Source organism: Rhinolophus sinicus, chromosome 2 (genome assembly GCF_057876585.1).
Source record: "Rhinolophus sinicus isolate RSI-liver-muscle chromosome 2, RSI-T2T, whole genome shotgun sequence".
Classification (NCBI taxonomy): domain Eukaryota; kingdom Metazoa; phylum Chordata; class Mammalia; order Chiroptera; family Rhinolophidae; genus Rhinolophus; species Rhinolophus sinicus.
Genome location: NC_142502.1, coordinates 172,743,702 through 172,758,095, shown reverse-complemented (window position 1 = coordinate 172,758,095; position 14,394 = coordinate 172,743,702).

Below are 14,394 nucleotides of genomic sequence, written 5' to 3'. Positions count from 1 at the left end.
ACTGGTGCTTCTGGGCAGTGAAGCCCAGCCTAGCCCATGGGGTTTGTTGGGCCAGAAGCCCATGTGGTGGGAGGAGAGGCCCAGTTTCCAGGGGTACCAGCAGCCCAGGGTGGGGAGAAAGTCTCTACTTTGGGGAAGTTCATGCTCTTGACCCAGTGGTCTCCACTTTCACTGGCATATTCTGATTTCAGAAATAAAAAAAAAAATTAAATGTCTTCTTTGGAAAGTTAACTTTCCGAATTCAGTAGATCTGAGTCAATAGATCAGATGTGGGAAAAGATAGGTGGCATGGGTTGTCCCCAACATCAGGTTTGTTTATTTTTACCCTACCCCCCACCCCCGACCCCATTTCATGGCCACTAACCCAAACCTCTTCCAGCATCTCTATATCCCGTCTCCAACATGTAGGTGCTTGTAGGCGCACACATACATAACATACGTAACACACTCTACTCCTACAGAGAAGCCCATAAACCAGGAGAAGTAGGAACTTAGATAATTCCAGGGGAAGAGGGAAGAAATTGTGACCCCAACATAGGACACCCAGAAAAAGACAACCCCCATTAGGCAGGTTCTTTGTCCTTGGAATGAATGCTACATCCACACGTTAGACCAGAGTTGCATCCCTTGGCCAATGTTTATAAGAGGGACATGAGGAACTCGGGGTGCTTAACATCCTTTGGTGGTGGGACCCAGTAATCACTAGAAACCCCAGTCTGTACATCTTAGACCTCAGCTTCACCTGTTTTGACAAATCAAAGTCACCCTTTCTCATCCCTGACCCATGCCAGCTCTTCTGGGCAGATGACGTAGTATTATTCTGATAGTAGAGAACTGGCTCCCCCTTGTGCCTGAGAAATACCCAGCTTAATAGACACCCAGGAGCCCTTTGGACAAAATCTCTCTGAAGCTCACTTGAACCTTTCTTTAGGCTGGAGGGTGACTACCAAGTCAAACAGATGTTGGTTTTATGAGGATAGAGTAATCGACCTTTCAAAGGCCCGCTATATATCTGTGGGCCTTCAGCCTTTATCTGACCTCTCTTTTCTTGTTCTGCACCTATGTTTACATTGCTACCTTAGATCTTTAACCAAAGCCCCTTCCCTCAGCCACCACTCCCATCGTGCCGTCGGAGTGTCATCCCTGTGGTTTTCATCCTCCACAAACACCTCTTCCTAATGCTACAACTTGAGATGGTCAAGTCAGGAAAGGATCCTGCAAAGGCCCTCTTCTCCTCTTTAGCCACAACTCTCTCCCATGTGCTTCCATTGGGTAAATTCCTCTCTCGTTTTGGCATCATGAGCAGGGGCAAGTCAGAGAAGAGACCCAGCTCTCCACGGCTGGAGTGGGTGAAGCACCCTTGATCCTACTGATGAGGCCAACATGTGCAGTAGCCCCGCTCCCACAGGTGGGATGATGTTACAGGGCCAGATTTACCCACGGCTGGATGCAGGAGGACTCTAGAAGTCCAGAGTTTTTTGTTTGTTTGTTTTGTTTTACTTGCCAGTTACTTGGATGGTACAAAGACATCAAGTGAATTCAATGCTTATACAGTTGCATATGATGTTCAGGTGTTATGAAGAAGGTGCAGTACAGCTCCCCGTGGGGGACGTTAGAGGCTGAGTACACTCTAGCACTGTGGAGGAGACGCAGATAACAAAGAGCTAACCCCTATGCTCCCTAGGAGCTCACAGGCACGTATGAACAATTCCAATACAAGACAGAGACAGTTGAAATAGATTGGAACAGCAGGCTGGGTACAGAGAGCTGCCAGCACTGTTTTGGGAGGTTACGGGGCAGGCCAAGAATCAAGGAAAATGTTGGAAAAAAGGAGGTGGGGGTGGAGAGGGGGGAAGAAAACCTGAGAATGTTTGGTGGCTTGCACTGGTGTGTGGATCCAATATCGGAGAGTCAGATAATTGTGAATGGTACCTGAGCTCCAGGCAGAGCTAAAGGAGCGCAAAGATTTTTAAAGAATGATCCAGAGGCAATTGGTAGGGTGACAACTTCTGCCATTATTTGGAGAAAGCAAAGATCTGAGGGCAAAAACTGCGAGAGAGTAATCTATTATCAACACAAGGCAGTAATTATGCTGAAATGACTAATGAGTCTATCCCAGAAAACTTGGTTGGATTGTGGAAGATGAAGGAAGCCATTTTTCACTACACATACCATGTTTCCACGAAAATAAGATCTAGCCGGACAACCAACTCTAATGCATCTTTTGGAGCAAAAATTACTATAAGACCCAGTATTATATTATATTATATTATATTATGTTATATTATTATATTGTATTGTATTGTGTTATATTATATTGTAGACCCGGTCTTATAGTAAAGTAAGACTGGGTCTTATATTAATTTTTGCTCCAAAAGATGCATTTGAGCTGATTGTCCAGCTAGTCTTATCTTCGGGGAAACACGGTATATGCTGGATTAAAAGTAAGAGGTGAAGGAGCAGAAAATATTTGGATGTTGCATATACTTCAGACTTAATATGTAAAAAATGCAACCCATGATCTCTATGATCTCTCTTCCAGATCAGCTATTCTTTTCATAACTAAGGTGGTCTTGTATATTAGCCAGGCTGTGGCCAGGTCACATGGGACAGTAAGGTTGAATGAGGATGTTGAGACCAGGTAGATGATAGAGGGGCCCCAACTTGGCTCCAGGGATAGGCCCTACAAGCACAGCAAAATGTCTAAGATCGATCCAAATTCAGATATGGTTTGGATAGTTGGATCAAATCTTAGGTATGAAAAGACAGGCACTTCATGTAGGCAGTGTGAAATGCTTCCATCCTAGGAGAGAGAAGACTTGGGCTTACCTGTAAACTAGCAGTTAAGGTACTATGACATGGGAAAAAGAGACAGGAAGCAGAATGGGGAGTGTCTTGGAGTGCCAGGAAGTGAAGAAGTGCACATAAAAATAAAAGGGTGGGGTTATGTCAAAGGGACGTAGGAGCCCATCTGAAAGAGTTTCCAATGGCCAAAGTTGGAACAATTTGATCAACAAAAAAAGTAATGTAGTATTGGACTATAACACAAAGTACCACGTAAGTATATATGAGTTCATAATGATATAACAAAATAATCGAATAAATAAATAAGAGGAGGAGACAAATCTTCCTTTGCAAGAATTCCAAATAATACTCGTATATGTAGATAGACCCGACTTCAGGAGATGGAGCTTAATATTATCCCATCCTTACAACCCCAGGCTGGGCTAGACTATGGGGCTTGCTTCCAAAGAACGAGTATGGAAAGAGAAAAATAGTAGCTTCTCAGTGGAGAAACCTGGCAAGCACTACCTTAACCAAGTAATGGATATAGCATCACCGGGTGATACCGTGTACCTCTTGATATGATGTAATGGGAAGGGTTCGTCACCTCTGTGGTATTCTTCCCAAAACACATAACTTCAGTCTGAGCATAAGGAAAACATTAGAGAAATCCACATTTAAGGACATTGTACAAAAGACCAGCCCAGTATGCTTCAAAACTGTCCATGTCATAGAAAACAAGGAAAGACAGAAACTATCACAGACCACAGGAGACAAAGGAGGCATAACAACTAAATACAACGTGGTACACCGTGTTGGGTCCAGGATAGATAAAGGACATTAGTCGAAAAACTGGTAAAATCTGAATGAAGTTTGGAGTTAAGTTAATAGTAAATATACCAACGTTAATGGCATAGACTTAACAAATGTACCAAAGTTATATAAGATATTAACATGAGCTAAAATGAGGTGAAGGGCATATGGAAACCCACCGTGCTGTTTTAGCAACTCTTCTATAAATCTAAAATTATTCCAAAATAAAGTTTATTAAAAAAAATAAAAATTCTTGACTATAATAACATATATGTGGGAAGGGGTCAATAAGGCTAAAATATTCTAAGGGCCTTGATTTATCCATAAAGAGGATAAAGGTTTTGGTTCATTCAAGAATTTGATAAGTTAATTATCCATGTTGCATTTTATATGGGGTTAGCAAACTTTTTCTGCAAAGGGATAGATAGTGAACATTTTAGTTTTTGCAGGTCCCCTATGGTCTTTGTTATATGTAACTACTCAACTCGACTGTTGCAGCATGAAAGCAGACATAGACAAAATGTAAAATGGGTGTGGCTGTGTTCCAGTTAAACTTTATTTGCAAAAACAGGCAGCAACATAGATTTGACCCACAGGCCATAGTTTGCCAATCCCTGCACTAAAAGAACAAAAACAGGTAGTATAACTTCTAATTATGTAGTTGAAAGGAAAATAGAGTAGTTAATTAAAAAAATATTTAGTAATCTAAGTAAAAAGCAAGAGAGAAAAAGAAATATCAAACAGGACAGAATAAAAGGCACAAACTAAATGGGTAGATTTTGATTCAAGTACTTTAGAAATTACATTAAATGTAAATGGAATACATGTTTCTGTTAAACTATTTGTTTTAGATGTATCTCTTGCAAATAGCCTGTATTTAGATTTTTAAAAATTTCTGTCTAACATTAAAACAAAGGGATACAGAAAGGTTGAAAGTAAAAGAATGAGAAAAGATATACCATGCAAATACTAACTAAAAGAAAATGGCTATAGTAGTACTAATATCAGACAAAATACTTAAGGCAAAGAGTATTACTAGTGATAGAGAGGGTTTTCATAGTGATAAAAGATTTAATTCACCAGGAGTAAGTTATGATTTTAAATAGCAATTAAAAATATATAAAGCCAAAATCTGCAGTACTCAAAGAGAATTAACAAATCCACAACCATAGTGGGAAATTTTACACACTTGTCTTAGTAATTGGTGGAAAAAAACAGACAAAAGCTTAGGGTAATATAGATTTGAACATCAAGATTAGCACGCTTGACCAAATGGGCACAGATATACTGTTTCCACTGCCCCCAACACACACACACACAGAAGAAGAAGCTCTGAAGAGACACTGCTTTTAACACCAGCAGAAAACATCTTATTTTTAAGCACACATCGAATTTTTTCAGTTGAACTGGGAATAAAGTCTTAAAACATTTCAAAGGATTGAAATTAAAGTATATATTATGACCACAATGCAACTCTGTTAGATAACTAGAAAATCCACATATACCTAGAAATTTAAAAAATGAACTACTAAATAACCCATGAATCAAAGAAGAAATCATTATGCAAATTAGATAATAGTTGGAAAAGAATAACAAAAATTCTACGTATCATAACTTGTGGAATGAAGCTAAAGTAGTACTAAGGGGGAAATTTATATCCTCAAATGCCTATATCAGGGGAAAGCGCTAAAAGTGAATAATCTAAGCAATCATCTTAAGAAGTTAGAAAAAACCCCAGCAAAGTAAATCCAAAGAAAGTAGAGGTAGTTATATGTCAAGTGTATTTCAATAAAGCTGTGGGTGGGGGAAGTAGAAGTAAGGAAATAAAAAAGACAAAGGCAGAAATGATTGAAATAGGACACAAAGATACAGAAAGTTGGCTCCTTAAAAGGATTAATTAAAATTGACACATCTCTAGCCAAGTAGATCAAGGAAAAGGAAAATAAAAATGAAGACTCAAATAACAAATATCATAAAAACAAAACAGACATTTGAATAACTTTATGTCAGTACATTTGAAAATGCAGATTAAATGGGAAAATTACTAGAAAATAAAACTCTCCAAAGATGACTCAAAAAACTACAAATTCTCGATAATATTATAACCTTTAAATAAATTGAAATCTGTAGTCAAAAACCTTCACTCAAAGAAAACTCCAGTCTGATATGGCTTTGCTGACGGTTCGTATCAAACAGTGAAGTATCAAATAGTTCCAATCTTATACAAACTCTTTCAGAGTATAAAAAAAGAGGAAATATTCCTCAACTCATGAGTCTAGCATAACCTTGATACCAAAAACCTGATAAAGACAGAACAAGGGAGGAAAATTACAGGCTGGCCTCATTCAGGAAAATAGGTAACAAAAATCCTAAACAAAATATTAGCAACTGGAATGCAGCAACATATTTAAAGACAAATGCCCAATTAGCTTATGAAAATGTGTTCGCAAGTTAGCAATTATTAGTCATCAGAGGCATTTAAGTTAAAACCACAGTGAAATACCACTACCGATACATACACCAGATTAGCTAAAATTAAATAGCCTGACAATACCATATGCTGACATGAGAACGAAGCAAGAAACATCATTCTCCACTGGTGGAAGTATTAACATAACCACTTAGGAAAAACAGTTTGCCACTGTCTACTAAACTTCAAGTTACATATATTCTATAGCCTAGCAAGTCCACTCCTGGGTAGATACCCTAGAGCAGGGATCCTCAAAGTGGTCCTGGACCAATAGCATCAGCATCACTTGGAAACTTACTAGAAATGCCAAACTCTGGGGCTTCACTCCAAGCTTAGTCAGCAACTCTTGGGAGAGGACCCAGCAATCCGTGTTTTAACAAGCCCTCTAGATGATTCTGAGGCATGTTCAAGCTTGAGAAACACTGCCATAGAGAAACAGGAATATATTTCCACCAAGCTGCATGAACAAGGATGTTTAAACAACATTGTTTGTAATAGCCAAACACAGAAAACAAGCCAAATATCCATCAATATAATGGATAAGTGAGTTATGGCATGGTTATATAATGCAATGAAGTAGTAAAAATGAATTAATCTCAGCTATAGAGAATAGCATGAATGACTCTCAAAAAAAAATTTTTTTACATACATATAGAAAATGTCAAAGTGCACCTTTATATTTTAAGAACCCAAACTGTACATCCAGCCCTAATCTTTTCTTGGAACTCCAGGCTGGCATATAACTAGTACCTGCCACATAATGCATGCTCAGTATGACAGGTCTCATTCCTTATAATTATAATCTTTACAGTGTCTGCAGAGTATTTCCTAATATGGATTTAGCATATTTACTTAACCGTTTCCTTGCTAATGGGTTTTTCAAGAATATTTGACCCAATAGACTGAAAATTCTGTGAGGTAAGAGACAAGACCATGTTTTTTTCTAAGATAGTGCCTGCTATTCAATAGTTATTTAATAGAATTTATTTTCCACATTAACTTTCCTATAAGAAAAAAGATGTCCTGGCCAGTTTTTTATCTTTATTATAGCATAATTTGATTCCTTGTAAATTTTGTTTACAGTGAATTAAACCTTGAGAATGCAGTCAACTCTGGGTGTAATGACAAAATAAATGCTCTAGATTTAGAAAATTAGACCAGAGGTTCTGGAATAGAGGGATCCTCTAAGGTCATTTAAATTCCCTGTGTGACATCTCTTCTCTGTCTCAATGCAACAGCAACTAGGAAATGTGTCAAGCTTTAGAGTTAGGAAACCATGTATCTCGGATTTTCTGAGAGTCCCTACTTAAAATATCCCAGCTTTTTTACATGTACTCGACCCATTCTAATTTGTGATTTGGAAGATAAGACACCTGGACCTCTAGGGAATGACTGGCTCCAGAGAACATGCTTTCAGGCCAGGCCAGGCCATTTGGAAGTCCCATTCCTTTGAATCCTTGTCTCTATACTGTAGGACAAGTTGTCCAGCCCGATCCTAGAAGAGTTGTAAAGGGGCTCATCCCTGCGCGTTGGCTGTCAGAGCAAAGCCATGGACAGCTGCAGGAAAAGGATGGCTAGACCCTGTCAGGTTTACCTTGGAATGCCCATTGTGATGTCATACGGAGTCAAAGACTTGAGTGAGAGAACTGTTGGGCTGAGAGGGGCATGGCGTTGAGTAATGGCACTAATTTGGGGACTGCCCATCCCACTGCCACCAAATGTCAGCCTTCTACTATTATTTGGTCTCCTTGTTTTGGGGTTTTGGGTGCTGTTTTCTGGGGAACAGAGCAGGGAGCAGGTGGCAGCGGAGTCAAACTCAGAGGTATGTGATGCAACACTCTCATGAAACTCATTGCTCCCTGCCCGTACCCCTGAAGCCACGGAAACTCCTACATTTTGGGCCATGGGGGAAATTGGACGGGGGGCGGGGGGGGAAGAGGAGTTGAGATAGTGCTTTTGAATATCTTCCTGTAAGTCACTCTTAATCTTTTCCCCTTCAATTCATTTCAACAAACCTTCAGCCCCTATTATATGACAGCATACTAGACATTGAAGAAGAATAAAACACCATCCTCTCCTTTTAGGAACTTGAGGTGAAGTGGGGGAGACAGTCAGATATATACATAACTCAAGGAAAGAGAAAGTGATAAGAGGTAATAGGGGTATAAATATTGATAAAGAGATGGGAGGTGAAGAGAGTATTTTTGAACTAGGGGGAATCTATAAAATGCCTTCTGGGAGAGCTCACTTTCAGTTGCGCTTCAGAGGAAGGGTTTTTGAAGGTGGATTTGGTGGGTGGGGGCGAGTAGTGGAACATTTTCTCGAGACAGAAGGAATAGATTGGGAAAAAGCACGGGGAGCAGAAGAGTGTTGGATGTGTTTGAGGAGAGGTGAAGACCCCTATCTGGATGGAGTGTAGAAATGTAGGGAATTCAGTGAGAGGAAGAGTTAGAAAATTGATAGAGTTCAAATGGCAGAGGGCTTCAAATGCCAGGCTGAGTATTTTGAAGTATAAATATTACTCCCTATGCACCTGAAAGACATCAAAGATTTTAAAGCCAGCTAAATGTGTACTCAGATCTGTGCATTAGAGCAACGTTTCCAAACTTTAATGTGCGTGTGAATCACCTGGGGGTCTTGTTAGACACAGACTCTGATTCAGGTGTGGAGTAGGCATTGCGAGCGAATTTGCAACAAGCTCCCAGGTGATGCTACTGCTGTTGGACCAAGGACCACATTTTGAGAGTGAGACTTGAAAATCACTCCAGTAAGTGTATATGGTAGTTCTCTGGCATAGCTAAGCCAACAGGAGGCCATATGAACGACTTAGTGTGAAGGAGGGAAAAGGAAACGTAAGAAGCAGAACAGTAAGGTGGAAAAGAGGACATGGCTTCCTTCTCCAAATGTTTCCCACATGTCACCGTGACCACGTACAAGGCACTGTGATGAATACAACAGGAAATGGAAGGGACACAAATCTCTGCCCTCAGAGATATGAAAGACGAAGGGTGTAGTGTGGTGAACGTTTGAATGTGGGAGGTGAGGCAGAAAAAGAAAGAAGGGCCCAAGTCTTCTTTTCCTGATTGGACCTCAGACACAAAGCATTAACTATAAACGTTATCGTAATTTTCCTACAAGGACTATATTCATCTTTGTATCCCCTGTGCCTAGCCTACTGCTTGAGAGAAGTAAGTGCTTCCCATATGTTTGTGAAATGAATGAAGGACGTCTCTAGTTTAACCCTGAATGACTGACAAGATGATAGCATTTTAAACAATAGGAAACATTAGACAGGAGAAGTTGCAAGTGTGGTAGGAGGCAGAAAATGAACTATGACATTTGATGTTCTTGTAAAATGTATGTGGAGATATTCATCAAGCAGCTCAAATTAATGATCTGTATCTCTGGTATCCACTGGCCACATGTGGCCATTTAAATTTAAATTAATCACAATTAAATAAAATTTAAAATTCAGTTCCTTAATTGTACTATTTACATTCTAAGTGCTCACACGTGGCTAGAGGTTACCATATTGGACAGAGCAGATATAGAATATTTCCATCAACAGAAAATTCTACTGGACAGAGTGCTAGCCTAGACTTTAGATCTTGGCGATATGTTTGACTATCAACATATTTGGCCACAAAGTTCTTTCAATTTTTTCCTCAGAAACGTTTCTCAAGTACAGCAATCCAGATCCAGTGTCATTTTCTTAACTAGGAATTCCTCTCTTGAACTATTTACAGTCTCCTTGCTGGTCTCCTACAAACATTTTCCAGCCTGAAGCATAGTCCCTGCCTCTACAAAACAAAAACACAACACAAAAACCTCCCAAAGCTAATTGTCTCACTGCTAAAAGTAACTAAAACAATTAACAACCAGCCAACTGCCTGCAGCAGCATTTCCCAACCTTTTTTTGACTCCCAGACTTCTTTCATTGTCAAAATTTGTCAACCCCCTTAGGAATTTGAAAACCATTTTTTCCCTTTTTCATAATATATGATAAGTAATTTTAGGTGAATAATATTGCTTTCAGATTGTTCACTGCTTGTGTATAGAAATACAACTGATTTTTGTGTGTTGATTATATCTTGCAACTTTGCTAAATTCATTTATTAGCTCTAATAGTTCTCTCTCTCTCTCTCTATTTATTAGGATTTTCTATAAATAAGATCATGTCATCTATGAATAGAGATAGTTCTATTTTTTCCTTTCCAATTTGGATGCGTTTTTATTTCCTTTCCTTACCTAATTGCACTAGTCAGAGCTTCTAGTACAATGTTAGAGAGAAGTAGTGAAAGCAAGCATCTTTATCTTGTCCCTCAGCTTAGAGAGAAAGCTTTCAGTCTTTCACCCTAAGAATATTAGCTGTGGGTTTTTCATAAATGCCCTTTATCTTATCATGTTGTCCCCTGTCTCTTGGTTCTTGTATCTATTTTCTCTCCTTTCTTCTTTCCATGCTTCAATATAGATATTTTATTCAGACTCTCTTCAGTTGTGTCTAATCTGCTGTATACCGATTTTTAGGTCTCTCTATTTTTTTCTTCTGTTCTAGAATTTCCATTAGATTTTAAAAAATACTTTCTAGTTTTTGGCTAAAATTATGCATCTTGTCATCTGATTTCTTGAGCATATAAAATATATATATATATATATATATATATATATATATATATATATATATATATATATATATATATTTAAAGTCCACATCTTTTAACAATATCTGCATTGCCTGTAAGTTTGTATATATTGTGCATATTTGTCTCTTAGTTTTCAATCATTCAGTCTTGCCTTCTAGTACACATGGCAATTTTTAATTGAATACAGACCTATTCAATTGAAGAGATAATTCAAGGTTCTGGGTAAAGTTACTTTCCTCCAGACAGTAGTTATTTTTGCTTCTGGAAGTATCATTTAGAGTAAACTCATCTTAATTCAATCAGGGATTGAAATCATCAGAGGCTGAGCTTCAACTTTTGAGCTTAGTTTAGTTCTAGTTTATTCCTATTCCAAAGTATAACCGTTTGGGGGTCTCAACCGAAAGCCTGAGATATTTACTAAGGCCACTCCTCCTTGGTCCCTAAAGTCATTTTTCATCCATGTAGCCCATAAAGCTACTGAAGATTTTGCTTAGCTTTTCAGCCTGTCAGCCACGGCTTGAGAATTGACAAATGCTTTGAGGGGGAAATCTGGGTTCACTTCTCTACCCTTCCTTTTTCTCTGGAATCTTGAGTCCTCTGGTTCTTGATGCCTTGATAGCTTTCCAATGACTTCAAAATAGATGTTAATTTTATTTATTTCTTTTGTCCAGCTTTTCTAGTTTTCATCAGGAGGATCCAAACCATTGTTATAAACAGAAATCCTGGATTTATTTATTCTTCTCTCCATTTTCCCCCATCTACTACCTTCGAAGTTACACATTCTGTGTCTGTTCTTTCAGTGGTTACTCCAGGAATTTTAGTATGCATACTTACCTAATGCTCTATGCAGAAGTATTTTATTAGTGCTGCTAAACCCATCCTGTAATGCAGAGACCCTGCTTGCTGCACCATTTGTCGTGCCGGGCGACCTGCGGGGTGTCTGCTCCCGCTCCCCACACAAGAACGCAGGATATGGTGAGGCCAAAAAGGAACACCCACGGAGCCATAGGTAGGGGAGTCATACCACTATATTCTCTCTGGTGGCACTATACTCTCACTGGAGGCTGGATCCACACTGTCCGCAAACCGCCATCCACGCTTGCCAGCCCAGCCGCCATCTTCTTGCTAGCCCCCATCTTTCTCTTCTCCTCTCTAGCGTAGCCACAGCAGTTATACTAGTGGCCAATGGCTCACTGGTTACAGCTGACGGCCAACTAGCCACAGCTGATGGCCATCCAATCACAGTTGATGGCCATTTACTACCTGAGCCAGCACCTGTCTATGTGAGGCCGAGAGCCTGGAAACTGCTTTCTGGGGCTCTGCCCCCACACATCCATTGAGGTTTTAATTTCAGTACTGCATTCTTAATTTCTAGAAGTAACATTTGATTCTCTTTTAAATCTGCTAGATCACCTTTTATGGTTTTCTGTTCCCTCCAAATATATTTAATCTTGCCTTTATTTCTTTACTTGTAGTATACTTTGTTGTTTTCTAATCTAGATCCAATAATTTCAACACCTGACATCTGTGTAGGTTTATTTCTGCTTTCTATTGTATCTGCACATGTGCTTATTTTAAAATATTTAACACTTTAGGTAGTGTTTTCTTTTTCATGCCTAGTGGTTTGTAAAATAATGGTACATTTTATAATCAGTAACATCTTAGGTTTAATGAAATGCAATACCCGTGGGAGTTTTTTGAAGCCTAGGATGACGATCTTCCTCAGAGAGTATTTCATTTGCTTTTGACTGTGGCACTATCAGGCAAGAACCACTTTAAATTCTTGGCTTGAGGATTTTTTGGGACTATGTGGATGACGTGACCTTGAGCAAATTACGCAAAAGTCAACCTGTGGTTAAGACTTCCAAGGGACTTCCCTTCAGTCCTCTGAACTTCTCAGTGTCAAGACAACTTTCCTTGCAGTTCCCTGGGGTTAGGAGTGAGTGGCAGTTTTGTCACTTTGAGGTTTCAGCTAAATGTGGTAGGGTCTTGTACTATATACATATAGTCTTATTCTTTGTATTCTTGAAGTTTTCTTTAAGAAGCCCTTCTGTGCCCATGGTCACAAAGATTTTCTCCTACATGTTTTTCAATGTTCCAGTGCTTCACATTTTAGTTTTTAATACATTTGACGTCCACCTCTATATATAGTATTAAGAAATGATCCAATTGTGAGCCAGTGTTCTCATGACTATTTGCTAAAGAATCTTTTCCCCATCGATTTATGGAACTCCCTTTATCATATCCATTTGCTGTATACACATGAGTCTATCTTTAAGTTCTCTATTTTGTTCCATTGTTCTGTTTGTTCCTGCATTTATTGCCATAGATCTGTAGTGTCTTAGTGTTTGGTACAGCAGGTTCTTTCTATGACCTTCTTTATAAGGTTGACTTAGCTGTTAGTGGATTTTTCTTCTGCCATATAAATTTTAGAGAGTTTGACAAGTTCTTGAAACATTCCAAATGAAATTTAGATTGGGAATGCATTAAAGTATAATTTGGGGAGTACTCATATCTGTATAATTTTAAATTATTCTAACCAGGAGACTGTCTCTTATGTCCTTTATTAGAGTTTTCTACATGAAAGTCTTCTATATTCTTGGTTAACTTAATGCCTTGATACTCTGTCATTTTTATTGCTATTGTGAAGGATGTATCTTTTATTATTGAAAATTATATTTTTCTAGTTTTTTTTCCTGCAGTAGAGAAATGCTAGTGATATTTGTAAGTTGTTATGGTATTTAGAAACTTTGGTGAATTCTTTTATGAATGTCTTTGATTATTATTTCAATTACTTTCATATTTATTGGTCTACTCAAATGATCTATTTCTTTTTGACCACTTTTGGTATTTTATTTTATTTTTTCTAAGAATTTAACCATTTCATCAGGTATTTCTCATTTATTATTGTATAGTTATTCAAACTATTTTATTTCTCCTTCCTCTTCTACTTCAATTCCCAAAGAGATTTTATATTTATTTTTGCCTTTTGTGCTAGGGGCGTTACCAATCCAGGACCACTTTTATTTTCTGTTTGAGGGTTCTTGGCTACACAGTGAGTATAATTTAGTATTCGAAACTAGTATGAGGATAGACTCTTGGCTAAAATTCTCAGAGAAGGCTTCCCCCCATACTCCCCACAGAGGTCAAGCTTCATTGTCTGGGGGGCAGATTTTTTTCTAGCTACCTTTTTACTGAGTGTGTACCAATGTAAGAATCCTGGTTTCTCCTCCCCGCACACCCAGTGTCTCAATTCCAAATACCCACTTCACAAGGGCCTTATCTTTTGTCCCTACATTGCGGTTATCCCAAGTCCCTTAGTGACTGACTCTGCAAATGACCCAGGGTATTGAAGTATCAGCTGAATTTCCACTCTTGTTTTTCAGTTTTCTCTTTACTTTTGGCCTGGAGATTTCCCTTACTCTCTTGTAAAGACCTAAATTCTGCATTTGAAAGGGTATTTGTTGTATTGTATTCAGCATTTCCAAGTGTTTTGTAGTAGGGGATTATTTAGATCTGTGATAATATGTAGAGATCATTTTGAGATAAATATATAGAAAGATCATTTGTAAATATATTAACCTGTATTTCAACATCAGTTTTCATTTTGCTTGTGGTTTTTAACCAATGGTCCATTATGGGCATAAATAATATATGATTAAGCATAAAGTCAATTTAAAACTG